General features: G+C 33.2%; 2 long non-coding RNA genes across 2 annotated transcripts; both read left to right on the plus strand.

The window, feature by feature from the left end:
* Positions 1–7,330: 7,330 nt before the first annotated feature.
* Positions 7,331–10,343, plus strand: LOC149387912 (uncharacterized). Its single transcript, XR_016300753.1, has 3 exons — positions 7,331–8,330; positions 8,837–9,448; positions 9,553–10,343. It is a non-coding gene; the product is annotated as an uncharacterized LOC149387912 (long non-coding RNA).
* Positions 10,344–11,944: 1,601 nt separating this feature from the next.
* On the plus strand, positions 11,945–13,909 carry LOC149387913 (uncharacterized). Its single transcript, XR_016300580.1, has 8 exons — positions 11,945–12,116; positions 12,188–12,294; positions 12,484–12,637; positions 12,804–12,843; positions 12,931–13,099; positions 13,276–13,384; positions 13,554–13,602; positions 13,701–13,909. It is a non-coding gene; the product is annotated as an uncharacterized LOC149387913 (long non-coding RNA).
* The last annotated feature ends 1,742 nt before the right edge of the window (positions 13,910–15,651 follow it).

The following is a 15,651-nucleotide window of genomic DNA, read 5'->3' on the forward strand; positions in this document are numbered from 1 at the left end:
TTGATGTAGAAAACGAACCCACAACTCTCGGCTTCTCCTACTCCACGAAATCCCGCTCAACCTTGTGGAGAGAACAAAATCGGAGCCAATGATTCTCAGCGTGATTGAAGAAGATGAACGAAGGAAAAGAAAAAGAAATGGAGATGAAGAAGATGAATAACGGGAAGGAGAAGAAGAGGACGAACTCACCTAAACCACTCCGGCGTCTCTCGGTCGTTGTTCTCTCTTTTTTTTTTCTTCCGTGCGTTTTTTTTTTTCCCCTTCTTGCTTTGGTTTGTTCCAACGTGAAAGTGAAAAGATAAGGGTAATAGAAGAGTCTAGAATACTATATGTGTGGCTGAGAAATTAATGGGATAAGGACCAAAAATAATCCTACTAACTTCCTCATTCTCAAATTTCCTTTCAAATAAACCACCTTTTGTTTGCAAATCGATCCTTTTACTCTCAAAATAAACATCTCGTCCATAATTAAATGGAAACGATTTAGAAAATAAACCGAGATAATTTCTCGTTGATTCTAATTTATTTTGAATATATTTAAGGTGTTTCGGAAATTATTTTCACTCCCGAGACTCTTCTTAGTACTCGAGGACTCACCGAAAATATTATTCGGGAAATTAAAATCATTCGAGTCCAACTCGAAATTCTCAACTCATTCCGAAATCTTTAATTGACCTTAAATATTTATTTTCTAAATCTAGGACCATTTCACGCTCTAGTGAAATTATAATTTGCAACAATACTCGATTCAAGGAAAAAACTCGTTCATTGATTCCAACGTTCACAAGACGAGTTACACAAAAAGCCTTACTTTACAGCATACCTCCGATGAGTCTACGGAACTGATGCTTCTGAGGAAGGGTGACAGATAGGCTAAAGGGTGGGCTTTCAGCTTTTCTATGAGGGGGTTTTTAATATTATTTTATTATTATAATGCTTTAGCTAGCTATAATGCTTTAACCCTATAGGCTACGTAAGCTAGCTAGGGTTTGTGAAAGCTCACACGTCCATTCACCTCTGCTCTCCTCAAAACCTGGTGGTACATTAATCTCTCTCTTCTCTGACACTCCCTTCCTCTGCCTCGTCACCTTGATACGTAATAACGTGTGATATATTAAAGCGGATTTATATATGTATGGTTCATTGATTTCAACTATCGCAATTATTGATTTTTGCATAAATGAGATTGTCGTTCGTCATATATAAATTGGGTTCACCGGCTTATCTGCTGTTTTTTAAGACCACAAGCAAAAAGTCACGCGCATGAGAATAGTTTGCGATGAAAAAGAAGAAGAAGAGAGCACAGTGGTTCCCAAAAAGTTCAACAAAGCTCTTCTTACTCTATCTATCTACTTCTTCTCACTTAATTCCTCGTCACGTGACTTCTATTATTATGGCTGTGTATTGCGATGACGATGTGATATGCCCTTGAAAAAGACGTAAATCATAAATAAACAACTAATTAACATATATATGGTTGTGCGTTGAATATAGGAATCTAACCACACTATGTGTATATATAAAAGCCGGAGGAAAATGTTTTTCTTTTAATCTTAATACTACCTTAATTTAACTGTTAACTATTTTCTTTCTCTCTCTCTTTTTTTTTTTTTGCTAGCAAACTGTTAACTATTTTCAGGAATCCCCGGTGGGCGATGACGAACAATTTTCATAGCAAGTTAGCAACTTCTTCAACTATAAAAAGTTTTGCCTAAAAATTAAAACCCGTCACAAAAGTATTAACAAAGAGAGTGAGAATAAAGAAACCCACATCCTCATTTTAAAGGAATAATACTAGAATTATGATCACTTTAATAATTTTGTACCAAAATTCATTAATTACATTTTAATAAAAAAAATTATTACTTATCTATAGGAGAGAGAAATGTTTGGTATCAAAATATTTCTAAATGACTAGTCATTTAATTTTTTTTTGTATTTATTTCTTAATCATTTAATTTAATTACATTTAATATTTTAACAAACACATTATGTTTAAAAAATAAATAAACTAACACATTTAACTCTCTCTCTCTCTCTCTCTCTCTCTCTCTCTCTCTCTCTCTCTCTCTCTTGCGTGGCTGATTATATGGGTTGTTAAATGCTAACGGCGTCGGACTGCATAAAAGCGACGTATGGTTCATTTTCGTTCTTGATATTTATTTTGTTCTTCGTGTTAGATTTTGTTCTTCCTTTACATTTTTTTCCTAGTTTAGAGTTTAGATCTTTTCATTAATATATAATGTATGCGAAATGGAGTGATATGTGAAGTAAATTAATATAATTTTTTAAAAGTTTTTTGGAATCTGGAAAAAAAAATTATTTCTTTGAAGATCTATTGATATCTTTGTCAATAAATTTTTGTACGTCAATAAATCTTCAAAGAATATGAAAGTGAAGTATTAAAAGAGATGTAATTTATAAGAGAAATGAAAAAGGAAATTAATAAAGTTAAAAAGGTGAATGTACAAAAGGCAGTAATAGTTCCAAATTAAAACACAAGTAATGGGTTTTGATACTATCAAAATGATCATAATTTCGATATTATCTCAATTTTAAATATATGTTTCTCTTTACTCTGGTTTCCATCGAATCTTCTCGAATCTAAATAATTCAATAAAAATTAAATTGGTTGTCGTTTTTTCTTAATTAGATTTTTCATGTTTTACGCATACCCAATTTTTCTTGTGTTGTTTAAATGGAGAGAATATATAAAAGAAAGGAAATTATGATGGAAAATGTTTAACTAACATTGGGATTTCATTGGAAAAATTACATGGATGGTATTTTAAAAGTGCAACGTTCCAAATATAGTTGGTGTTTTGAATCCTTTCAAAGTTTAGAGGTTTTCAAACTGTAAATGTCATCTTTCTTTTAAATAAAATAGTAAACAGTAAATTAAATTAAATATAACCCAAAACAGTAACAATTTTTGGATTAAAAAAAATCTATAAACATAAAAAAAATGACAATTAAAAACTTGAAAAAGATTATTTTTGTGATAAATATTTGGACCATATTAGTTTTAAAAAAAACACTATCACAAACAATTTTCACAAATATATTCTATTTTTCATGAAAAATAGGGTGGAAAATAAAGCGTCTAAATTTTAAATGCGGGCCGTATAAATTTCTATTTTCTCACTTTATTCTCATATTTACCCTTTATTTTCCATAACATCAAAAACAAGATATAATTTTTATTTTTTCCTCTTAATTTCACTTCCATTTATATGATCACTCGTGTTTTCTCATTCTCTCATATATTGAATTCCAAACGGGTAACAGAGGATAGTCTATGAGGTGTCAGTTTCCTTCTAATGCAATTCTTGCGTATGCGGTCAATCGTGGTATCCTTTTTTTTTTTAGATACAATTAAGAAGTAAAAAGTTATTCAACTTTTCGTTTTGTTGCAACTATTTACGATTTTGTATCTTAAGAAGCATAATAGAATTTCAAGGAATATGCAAATAAAAAAATAAAAATAAAAACTTGTAAATTTCGGATTCACACATCTTATAATACAATGAACTTGATAAGATTATAGCTAGTTTCTAGTAATGGTATCCGATTCTCTACCAAAGTTCATTGAAAAGACCAAGCATTTTGTGCCTTTCTTTTTCTTCTAGCACAAAACATAGCTCACAAAGTTCACAACATCATAGCAAAAAAATAAGAATTTTTTTTTCCTTTGACATAAATTTTGTTGTTCAGTCACCATATCTTATCCAATGGTGAAAATAATAATAATAAATATTATTTTGCTAATTAATATTCAGAAATGAAAGCTTACCCATAAATAATTGAAATCATACATGCATGTATTATACAAAGAATAATCAAACACGTGCAATTTATGATACTACATAACAAAAAATTGAAACGTAAAAGTCCTTGAATGCTCTCTTTCCTGGATTCAGGCTGAAATACAGCTCAATTAAAAAATAAATATTAATTATTAACTATACGAGATTTAGAAAGAAAAAATCAGAAACCCATAATTGATAATTGTAGTAACTGTTATTACCAATTATTAATCATACGTGATAAAAAAAATAATAATAAAAAAACCCAAAACTCAAGAATGAATTCATAGAATCATCAATCAATATGAAAAACCACACACAATTCCGAGACCAATACACCAAAACCTACTAGAAAATAAACTCTGTTCACAATTCAAGAAGTGAACCAATCCCTCCGATTAGACTCCACTATCCAGCTAATAGAAAATTAATAGTCTAAAATAATAGATTAAACAACTCTTTTCATAAGCCTACCCAGTACTCCGAACACTTATTTATACTAAAACATAATTAAAATAGCATGGAACTCAATAACTAATGTACTAATTTACCAAACGAGTGTACCATGCTAAGTAGAACTAAAAAAGTCAGGATGAGTCTACGGAAGTGATGCTTCTGAGGAGGGGCTCTTAAGAACGGAGCGAAAGCGTGAGGCACAAAGAGACCTTTGACTCGCCTGACGTGAAGCGCTTCGTTTGTGGGAGCTCGAGCTTGGTGAATATGGTCAAGTTTGCAGCTGGAAAGCAGGATTTCTTCCTCGGTTTCTCCTATTTCGTTTGTGTTCGGTTCGTCCTCGGAATCCCGTGGATTTTCTCCCACGGGCTTGAGTTCGACGTCTTTCAACTCTACTGTCGGTATCTTTTGAATATAGTATACCAACAAAAAAAAATTATGATCAAGTCAGCGAAACATTCTTCTTCTGATTCACTTTAATTATTGTTGAACACTGAAATCACATTGTGAACGATAAATTAACTTTTAATATTTTGTCCCTTCTTTTGGATTTAGGCTTATAGTTTAGTGGCACGAGAATGGAGATCATCTTCGATCAACATGAATACCATCATTTAGACAAAATTCTGTAAGTGCTCTAAATAGTGGATCATTTTATATGTGTTTTTCGATTTCACAAGAAGAAAGAAAGTTGATATGAACCTGGAAGATTTCAATAGAATGGTACTGAATACAAGATAATCAAGGAATTCGAGAGACCCCAAACTCTCTCAGAAGGCTAGCCTTGCACAAAGGTAAATGATTATTTCTAACCTCTATTTATAGACTAAGTGACAGTCAACATATAAATTATATTTCCAGTCCTAACAAAAACATCTATAGTTTGGACTATCCCACGAACCACGTATTAAATGAACATTTTGGAGCCAAAATTACCAAGACATGAGAAAAGGAAAGCAATTTTCTTTTGTGTTGTCATACATCTTTTGTGTTGTCATACATCTCTTGGCAACGTGAGTGTTGTCGTAACATAACCTTATCACATAATTATTAACCTTATCTCTTACTGAAAAAAATAAACTTATCTTTTGCAGCCTTTTTTTTTTTTTTTTTGCTTACCCCAATGCTTTTATCTTCTGCCAACTGAAATTTTTTACATTTCATTCATGTCCCACCTCGTTTAATTAAAGTCCCACCTCGTTTTATTAGTTATTTTGTTGGACATAACGTTAAATGACATTTCATTCAAACAACTAATGGTTCGAATAGAATTAACCATGCAAGTGTCACTGTGAAGTTTCAAGACACATGAATGTGAACTAAAATAAATATCCACTTTCTATTCAAAAAGTCATGTTTACGCATGAAACATTATATATAATACGACAACAATATATATACTCTTTTTTTTTTCAACCCCTATGTGTGTGAATCAATGAGACAAGCTAGAGATATGACATGTGTGACGAGGGATTCTCTTTTGTGTTGTCATACATCTCTTGGCAACGTGAGTGTTGTCATTGTAACATTAATTATTAACCTTATCTCTTTCTGAAAAAAAAAAATAAAAAAACTTATCTCTTGCAGCTTTTTTTTTTTTTTTTTTTTTGCTTACCCTAATGCTTTTATCTTCTGCCAACCGAAATTTTTTACATTTCATTCATGTCCCACCTCGTTTTATTAGTTATTTTGTTGGACATAACATTAAATGACATTTCTCTCTAACCAAACAAATAATGGTTCGAATAGAATTAACCATGCAAGTGCCACTGTGAAGTTTCAAGACACATGAATGTGAACTAAAATAAATATCCACTTTCTATTCAAAAAGCCATGTTTACGCATGAAACATTATATATAATACGACAACAATATATATATATATATATATATATATATATATGTGTGTGTGTGTGTGTGTGTATTGAGCAGGAAATAAAATTTCAAGAAAGGCAGATGTGTCTAAATTTATTTCATAAGGGTAAATTAAAATAATTATTTTATCATATGCTTAATTATTTCAACTCATTTAATTGTTCACTTGATTAAAAAATATGGTTATAAGTATATACTTGTCATGTGTAAACATATAAGATATATGTATGTCTATGGAATTTATGTATGGTATTATATATGTATTTGTGTTATTATAAACCAAACCAAATATCAAATATCAGCCAGTTTACTGGTTCTTGAAAGGAAAAAATAAAAAGGTCCAGTCAAACCTATGTGTAATTGTGTGTTTTAGTCTTGCTCTTAATACAAAATTTCTCTCTTTCCTAAATAACAAGTTTCAAAGCACAAAAAGGACACCATGCATGATTGCCAGTATGAGTGGGATGCAATAATGGTGGGATGCAGAACATTCAACGAATTATTTTTTGTTTCAGCCAACGAATTATATATATATATCAAAATTTAAAAGCAGATTCATATATGAAGACAAAAGTCCCAATAGGACATATTTTTAACTGTAAATGTGTGAGTTGTCTATGCTTCTACTCGAGCATGATCAACTTTTTGTTTGCTCAACTTGCTCTCCATATATTTATTGTTTTGCGTTCATAGGCTCACAGTTTTTTTTTTTTTAATATAAGCTTATTGTTTCTCACGAATTAACAAGTAATAAAAGACAATTTAAAATAATGATTGCATAACCACAAGTTTCCCTATAAATATAGACTTCATCCACAACAAGTTTTCATATCTTTCAACAAACACATAAGTTAATAACATCACTGCGCTTCTCATCTCTCTCTCTCTCTCTCTCTCTCTCTCTCTCTCTCTCTCTCCCACTCTCTAAATTTGCCTATATCAAGTATCAACCACAAAAAGTTAATATCACCGCTAGAAGCATTTAAAAAAAATATTACCGCTACTCTCTCCCTCTCGCTTGATGTATATATATATATATCTATTAAAATATTAAAATATAATAAGTGTAAATCCGAAGTTACTGTTCATAAGGTTTTATCCAATTAAAATATGCCACGTAAGCCAACTCTTTATACAAACCGTTTTAATTTTTTTGTTTTTAATTTGTAACCGTTTGTGGGTTTGTTGTTAACGCTCTTTTTCTCTCAAGTGAGAATACCCAGAGTTTTTTTATTCACACAAATACCCAGACCACGATATATAAACACGTCGATTCATTGTTTCTCAATCGATACATCTTTTCACTTAAAATAATAAAAACCGTTGTTGGGATATAAAGAAACTTTACAATTTGTTGCTTGACACATTTAATATATCGACGGAAACTCGAGTGATTTTTTAATATTTAATTCTCAGGTTTCTCTTGATTCTTGATTTTGAATGGAATCTCTTCACTTCCACGCGCCGATCATTCCTCGGCTATGAAGACGGCGACGAAACCGACATCCAGGGAATCGGAGACGGCGACGAGGAGGAAGAGGAGGTCTCGATCAGGATCATCGGCGCGTCGGAGCACGAAAGAGATAGCGCCGGAAACCGGACTGGAAATGCCGGAACGAGTGACGGTGGCGCCGGGGACGGAGTCGCTGGAGACTCGGTGGCGGAACGAGAGAGTCTTCGTACCAGAGATAGGATATCCAACATTTTGCGCGGTGGTTTGAGCAGATTTTGCCGTTTACTCTGTTTCTTCTCTCGTTGGAATTGTGCGAAAGTAGCCTCTACGCCAGAAAATCCGGAGACATAAACGAACCCTAAAATGTTTCGTCTGACAATGGCCCTATTCCTTCCTCGCTCCTCCCCTGTGAAACGTTTGTTACTGAACACGAATTTTGTATTGTACATGAACATTTTTTTTTCTTCATAGAAATGGGGGATTTTGAAATTGTGTGTTTGATTTTGGGGTTCTTGTGCTCTGGATCCAAATTTGAAATTATAATTTTAGTCTTTTCACGTGTGCTAGGTTTGAAATTGCTACAGCCTTGCATACTTCCAGGTTCTCTAGCAGCAGGTTGTGCAGAACAACTGTGTATTATTACTACAGCTTTGCATACTTGCAGGTTCTATAGCTTTGGAGGCGACAAGAACTGAGGAAATAATTTCTCCACATCTACCTTCAAATATGATACCCACTCTTTCGTAAGTCTGCTTGTTTGTTATTTTTAATTTGGCTTATGTCGATTATCATGCTTATGTAATCACTGTATGGTTTACTTTTTTTTATTTGAATTTCTTTTAATTGCCCTATTCTGCAAAGTTTTTTCACTGTTTGTTGAAATGCCTCAGTCAAGGTTTGTTGAAATGCCTCAGTCAAGTTTTTTTTTCCTTTTTCTTTGGTCAAAATTACCAATCCTTCGTGTTCCAATTTATCACCCTAAACTTCCAAGACGACATTTAAACCCTAATCCTCAATTTAGCTCATGAAAATAGGCTGCTTTTTTTTTATATATATATAATTCAACGAAATGGTGCACTGCATATATATTTTTCTTAGCCTTTGGTCGATTTGCATTAGTATTTAGTCAGTTAGAGCAGAATACTCTGTATACTGAAATCAATGATTATCGCATGTTGTAGTTAGTGGATGAAATTACAATGTGTTCTCTTTTTTTTTTTATTGATTAGCTTAATTTGTAATTATGCAGGACCATTTAGTTTTGAAGAAAGAAAGCCAAAAGGGAGTTTGCTAAAATTGCATCTTAATCCACATTTTTTCCCAGGTTTCAAGTATCATATATTTGGATACTCCTGTTGGCATTGGCTATTCTTACTCAAGACGCCGAACCAAACAATCCTTGATTAAGAGAAGCCACATGCAAGCCCTGGTCCCACCACGAGACGTCAGCTCACAGGCTCCCAATCTCTCTCTCATTTTCTAATTTTGATTTCATGTTGTAATTTTCCTCTTTTCTTTTAGATTGCAGGATCTTGGGGTTTGTACAAACACCAAAAGTATTTTGGTTGTGAATTCGTGCGCGGCTTTGCCTTTGTCCAAAATCAATTAGGAAGTTATGAATTCGTCCTTATTCTGATTGGCCATTGTTCTATGGTTTGTTTGTTAGACTTGTACACGCTTTTGTATCAGACCATATAAAATTGAGGATTGTTTCTTCTGTTGAATTTATAGTTTGGGTTCTTAAAGAAAACATATTCAATCTATTTGATTCTTTGGGCTTTACTCTTTTAAAATGTATATCATCAGGTGGAGGACAATGTTTGGTATCCCAGCTGTGCCTCTATTTTGTTGGCTCTTTCAGGTTTTCGTATTTTTAATTAAGCTCTCGACACAATTCGTTCTGGATATGATTGATTTGTTTGCTTTAATATCCTAATGACAAATATATGTCCACTTTTCTTTCAGCAAGAGAAGATTCCTCAAGCCGAAAAGGCCATCAAAACATTGTATGGAAAAGAGGATGAGGTCATCGCTTATTTATCATCTGCAGGCCAAGGTTCCACTGATCCCGATGCGCACTGGTTTGATCTGTTTAGTACCCGTTTCTGGAAAGGTATATTGATCTCATGTCTAGCTAAGGATAGTATTTCGTGTGGGCTACTTTTTGGAAAAGCTTCGTATCATGGTCGGGTGGTTCTTGGTTATGTCCAGTCTTCTAACCGAACCAAACATGACCAAATAAATTAAAGGAAAAAAAAACAGATTGAAAGTGTTCTTGTTATATGATGGAAGTACTTTGTAGGTTACGCATTTAGTTCATTTTGAAACAATAACTCTCACATGCGCGTATGTACTTTGTAGGTTACGCATTCAGTTCACTTTGACGGATGGCTCAGAGAAGTTCGAAGCTGCGTGCTTTGGTTACACTGCTGAAAAGATCTTTTCATGCAAGGCTTCACAAATATCCAAAATTTTGGAGCAGGTTAATCAATAAATGAAAATGTGTACTGCTTATCTAAATTATTTTGAATAATTTACAAAACTAATTCACATTTGCTAAAACAAGCTACGCAAAAAGATTCTTTGAAACCAATATTCGAGGCCAAAGAAGCTATCACAAAAACATTCTATGTTCAAGACACGAGAATTCTAAATTCAAGAGGAATGTAAGACCAATTCACCGTTAGCCAAGTTTACAAGCTCTCCGAGCTTAATTGTGTCGACCAAGAATTGAAGAACGAAGATGATGATCTCTTCCCTGCAACATCCACCTCCAACAGAAAACCTAGGCTTTGATTGAACTATTTTTTTATTTTATTTTAAAAGATTATCATGCATTTTCTATGTTTTTCTTTTTTTTTCTTCCATACATTATCGTTGCGTTTTGGGATTGCGCGTGTTGATTGAAAAACTATGGGAAATATTAGTTTTATTTATTTGTTTGTGAATACGATACTTGCTTTATATTTCTTATTATCACAAAATTCAAATGGCTTCACTATTAAGTGTATCATCCACTTAAGTATTCAGTTTAGAGATCTCACTTGAATTGGTTGTTGTTGAACTATCTCTTGAATATTTTAATTACGTTCTTATTAGCCTCGGATCTGCTAATCTATTAAAATCTATTAATCTATTTCTATTAATCTATTAAAATATAATAAGTGTAAATCCGAAGTTACTGTTCATAAGGTTTTATCCAATTAAAATATGCCACGTAAGCCAACTCTTTATACAAACCGTTTTAATTTTTTTGTTTTTAATTTGTAACCCTTGTGGGTTTGTTGTTAACGCTCTTTTTCTCTCAAGTCTCTTTTCTTTCTCTTCTCTTTCTTCTATCATTCTTTCTTCTTCCCTCGCCGCCAGCGAAACACTCACCTAATGCCTCGCGCGTCATCACCGGTGTTCATCGTCTCCGCTCCTCTTTACGGTACGCTCTCTTTGTTTCATCATCTCGAGTCCCCGTTTATGTCTCGATTGGTACGAAGTGGTATATAACTTCGGCTTTTCAGATTAGACATAGGTTTTGCTCCAATTTAATTTGGAAATTAGGTTCTCAGATTTTATATAGGTTTTGCTCGAATTTACTTTTAAATTGGGGCTTTCATTCTTGCTCATTCTTGTTACGGTTCCGGTTTCAAATCTGAAAGGTTGTGCTTGGGACTGGTGCAGGCGAAGCGAACAGAACCACGCTCGGGTGGAGAAGAGAGACTAGACACGACCATGTACTGATCGAATCATCATTCTCGAACTAGGGAAGCTGTAAACATATAGAGAGTACTCTCTTTTTCTTTTCTTTTTACCCTGTTTTGTGTTTAATTCTAACCCAATAAGGCTATGCGACATAGGTTTGATTCATTAGGCTCGATCTTTGGTGAGGGAGATCAAAGCTCTTTGCAAGCAGGTCTGATAGAGAAAGTCAGTGATAAGACCACCGTTGTATGTGAACCATCTCTGAAATGTTTTCCAGTGCATCAAGATTGTGCTCATCAACCTAAATTCACGCCTAAACCTTAGATTATTGTTATCGTCTAGGATTTGGCGCGGAAAAATACTATGTCAACAGCGTGAAAAATTAGTAGAATTTAAATACCGTTCTGACATGTTGCATCACTTTGTGGTTGCTATTTCTTCTGTTTTATTTTGTTCTTTAAATAAAAACGACTCTTAGGTTTGGTTTTAAACTAAGTCATCTTTCTACCATTTGTCTGGTTTTGTTCTTCAAATAAAACACTCTCGGTTTTTGTTTTCAACTTCTTCATCTTTCTACCTTCTGTTTAGTCTTGTTTTTGTTTTTGTTTGTTTGTTTTTTTTTTTTATAAAAAAACTCAAGTTTGGTTTTTTTATTTCCCATTTGCTTGAGCTGAAGCAAATTTGATGTGATCGCCTCTGCGTTATGAATACAGTTTTATTGAATGGTACCCTGTTTCTAAATTTAATGTACATTTCCCTGGTGCTGACAGTGAAGATTTCTTTTTCATTTTACATTCTTGTGCTATAACTTCAACCATCCTCACTTTGATAACATGGTAAGAGTCAGCAGAAAATAGTGTTGGTTTGATGATATATTTGATGCTTATAAAAATTGCTGCTTTGGTAGTAGGTGTTTTAGTGCATTCCATAATGCGTAGCCTATATGCAATCATAACCTTATGTCGAGTATCAATGGTTCAAAAGTAGATATTTGCTACAAAGATCCATATAAAGGTACATTCTTTTATATTCTGCAAAATATATGTTTCTTATTTGCGGGTTATTTCTATTTATATTACTTGTGTGTTCGTGTGTGAGGATATTTCTATTTATATTACTTGGATTTGTCTACATTCAAGTTCACCAGACATTAATGAACGATTTTTTTTTAAAAGCGCGATATGGATGTTATCTTTGTTGCAGAGCTCGGAGTTTGGTTGGAAAGTCACGGTGGCGATGGAGATCGGGTCAGTTGAGGGAGCTCGATCAGATGCCGACCTTAGTGGCCGCCGGAGTTTGCGCTGTCATAATCATCATCCCCATTGTCTTGGAGAAAGTACTTCACAAGTTTGGCAGTGTAAGTGCTTGTTGTGTTTCTTTTTGTCGCTTGAAAGTGATTAGGATATTGGTCTTTGTTTTTTACTGTTTTGAAATGAAGTTTGGTTCTTTGTTTTATGAAATAAAAGCGAAAGCATAAGTTTGATTTATTTGAATAATTTTTCATGGTTTTATTTTATATATAGGCTTGCTCTCTATATGAAGCTCTTGAGAAGGTCAAAGCAGGTAGATTTTACTGAGTTCTGTTTTTCAGGGCTGATATTAAGTTATGTGAATACTGATAGTGTGATTTTCGGTGTGTCAATTTCACAGAGCTGATGATTCTCTGGGCTTCATTTCGCTGCTCTTAACTTTAAGTCAGAACTACATTGCCAAAGTATATATCCCCATTAAAATTGCAGAGACCATGTTACCATGTTCTATCAAGGAAACGAAATCGAGCGATGAGGAACACGGGAGAAAACTGTTGTGGTTCAAAACCGTAAGTATCTACTACTTCATTGGAAAAAGAAACCAACATGCTCATGAGTTTGATGATAAAAACATGTTTTGTCTGGTGAACTAGATTGTTACAGTCCACTCTCTTACTTGAAAACAATTTTAATGAAGATTTTTTTCATTAGTAAACAAGACCTCTAATCCGATTATTGCTGACAGGAAAATGAGCCACTTATTTCTGTAAATGGTTCGCATCAGTTGCACATTATTTTTCGTGCTATTTCATGTGATGTTTAGTGGTTTTACAATGATGCTCGGGAGGCTAAAGGTATGATTAATTTTTTGTAATAATTTTTAAATCTATTTATTATTCAATTAGCATTTGTATTCCTGGTTTCTGCCAGTTTATTGAAATGAACAAAGTTCTTTTTTCTTAAAAAAAAAAATTACATTTGTGTAAAAATGAGAGGTAATTGACTGTGGTTCTATTTTCTCAGATTCATGGATGGAAGAAATGGGAGCAGAAACATCTATTTTTGTCTCTCTGTTAGTTCTTTTGATTTTTATCTAATTCAAAGTTCTGGATTTTGTCAAACCTTGCAAAGTTCTGGATTTTCTTCTTCATCTTCCCCGCCTGCATCTAGGCCATCCGCTCCGTCCGCCGTTGCTTTTCAACACTCAGCTACTCCTGGGGATCAGACAGTAAGTAAGTTCCAGGCTCCCCCATGTGTCGTCCTCTGATGACAATCTGCTCCTTGAGAAGCTACGCATTTATTTTCTCGAACCAGATTTGGCGAAGGCTGTTTCTGCCACAAGTTGCGGCAACAACGGCGGTGTTTGTGATATTCCTAAAGGTGGGCAAAATGGTTAACCGGTTAAACCTTTAAACGTTCTAAAGGTTAAAGGTTAACCGTCTAAAACGGTAATGGTTTAGCCGGTTAAGCGTCTAAATTGTTTAACAGTGACTTAACAAGCATGTGCAAATCTATTTGTTTTTAAAATGGTTTGTTAACCATAAAATAACCGGTTAAAATTAATCGCTTTGGTTAATTTTAACCGGAACGAAAGGTTAATATTATCTGCTCGGTTAATTTTAACAGGATAAAATGTCAATCAATCGATCGCTTAATTTAAACCGGATAAAATACCCATCTTTAGATATTCCCTGTGACATTTGCCGATGGTGTTCGTAATACTCGCGGAGGCGCTCGTGAATGTTGTTGGTGATACTCATTCGTGACCGGAGGGACTTCGACAATCCCAATCGTGGCAACATAGAGGCTCTTTGTAATTGAAGTTCACCATGAACAGTGCATATCTTTTTTTTTTTAATTGAGTTTAATGGTGTTTGTTTTTTTTCCAGCAAGTGTTCATATCGTGGGTGAAGTTTTTGTTGAGATTTTGAAAATGATTTTTTGTATGCTTAGAAATTTCGGGGGTAGTTATTGTAAAATAATTGATTACAAGGTGGAATGATTCATTCCACTGGTTTTGATAGTGATAACTCAAATTAAAAGTACTGATTATTCTATAGAATTATAGTTCTAATATTTCAAACAGAACCAAACATAGCAATACTAAGTCTTATGAATCATTTCCATAACATTAATTCAGTTTGAGCCTAACTAAATATGCCATTTTATAATTCAATATGTGCTTGAATTTATGTTTTATTATTGTATACTTTGGCGAACGTGATGGCCCTTTGGCAGATTCAATAGTAACAGCGATAGTGATTGATAATTAACATAACTCATTGCGAGGAAATTAACTTTGATTTCAAAGTATTTATCAATAATTTCCATTTTCTATGGACACTTTCTGCTTTATATGCCAAATATACATGACATATAACATTTGTTTCACATAGTTAAGATATATAGTGAAAGTCCAACTTTTGCCTCTTATGATTTATCTAATTTTAATGGACATAATAATTTATTCTTTTGACAGAGTTATTTAACTAATCTCATCTTCATTGACCAAAAAATATCAAAATGTCGATGCATGTCTTACATAACAGTATCTAATTACAAAACATTTTGAATGTACACATTCTCATTTTTAAAAGAACATGTGTTTACAATGGTCTTCGTATTGATTTTTATTATTTTATAATTTTTTTATTTTAAATTTAAGTTTTTTTAACGCATTTTAATAACTTCAAAATATGTTAGTTAAGTAATTTTTATTAATTATAAATTATATTTTCTAAGTAAATCTTTATTATCCACGTGCGTAGCACGTGTTACTATCTAGTATAATAATAAGTGCAAATCCGAAATCACTGTTCATAAGGATCTACCAATTAAATTGCGACATGTAAGCCAATTCCGAAATGTTCACACCTCACTTTGAATACAAACCGTTTATTTTTTACTTTGTCAGCGTACGAAATGTTAAGTGCCTATTCATTTTTGTTGTGACTATTTGTAATCCAATAAGATTACGACACAACATCACTTTCTCTTCATTAATATAAGAAGAAATTGTATCTTTGCCCCCTGATTTATGGCCTTACTGCAAAATGCCCCCTATCTTTTTAAAACTATTTGATAACCCCCTGTTATATAAAAAAGTAGTAGTTGGGTCCTT

The sequence above is a fragment of the Urtica dioica genome, chromosome 8, assembly GCF_054948205.1.
Source record: "Urtica dioica subsp. dioica isolate 48M chromosome 8, U.dioica_male_clone48M_v1_H2, whole genome shotgun sequence".
Taxonomy (NCBI): Eukaryota; Viridiplantae; Streptophyta; class Magnoliopsida; order Rosales; family Urticaceae; genus Urtica; species Urtica dioica.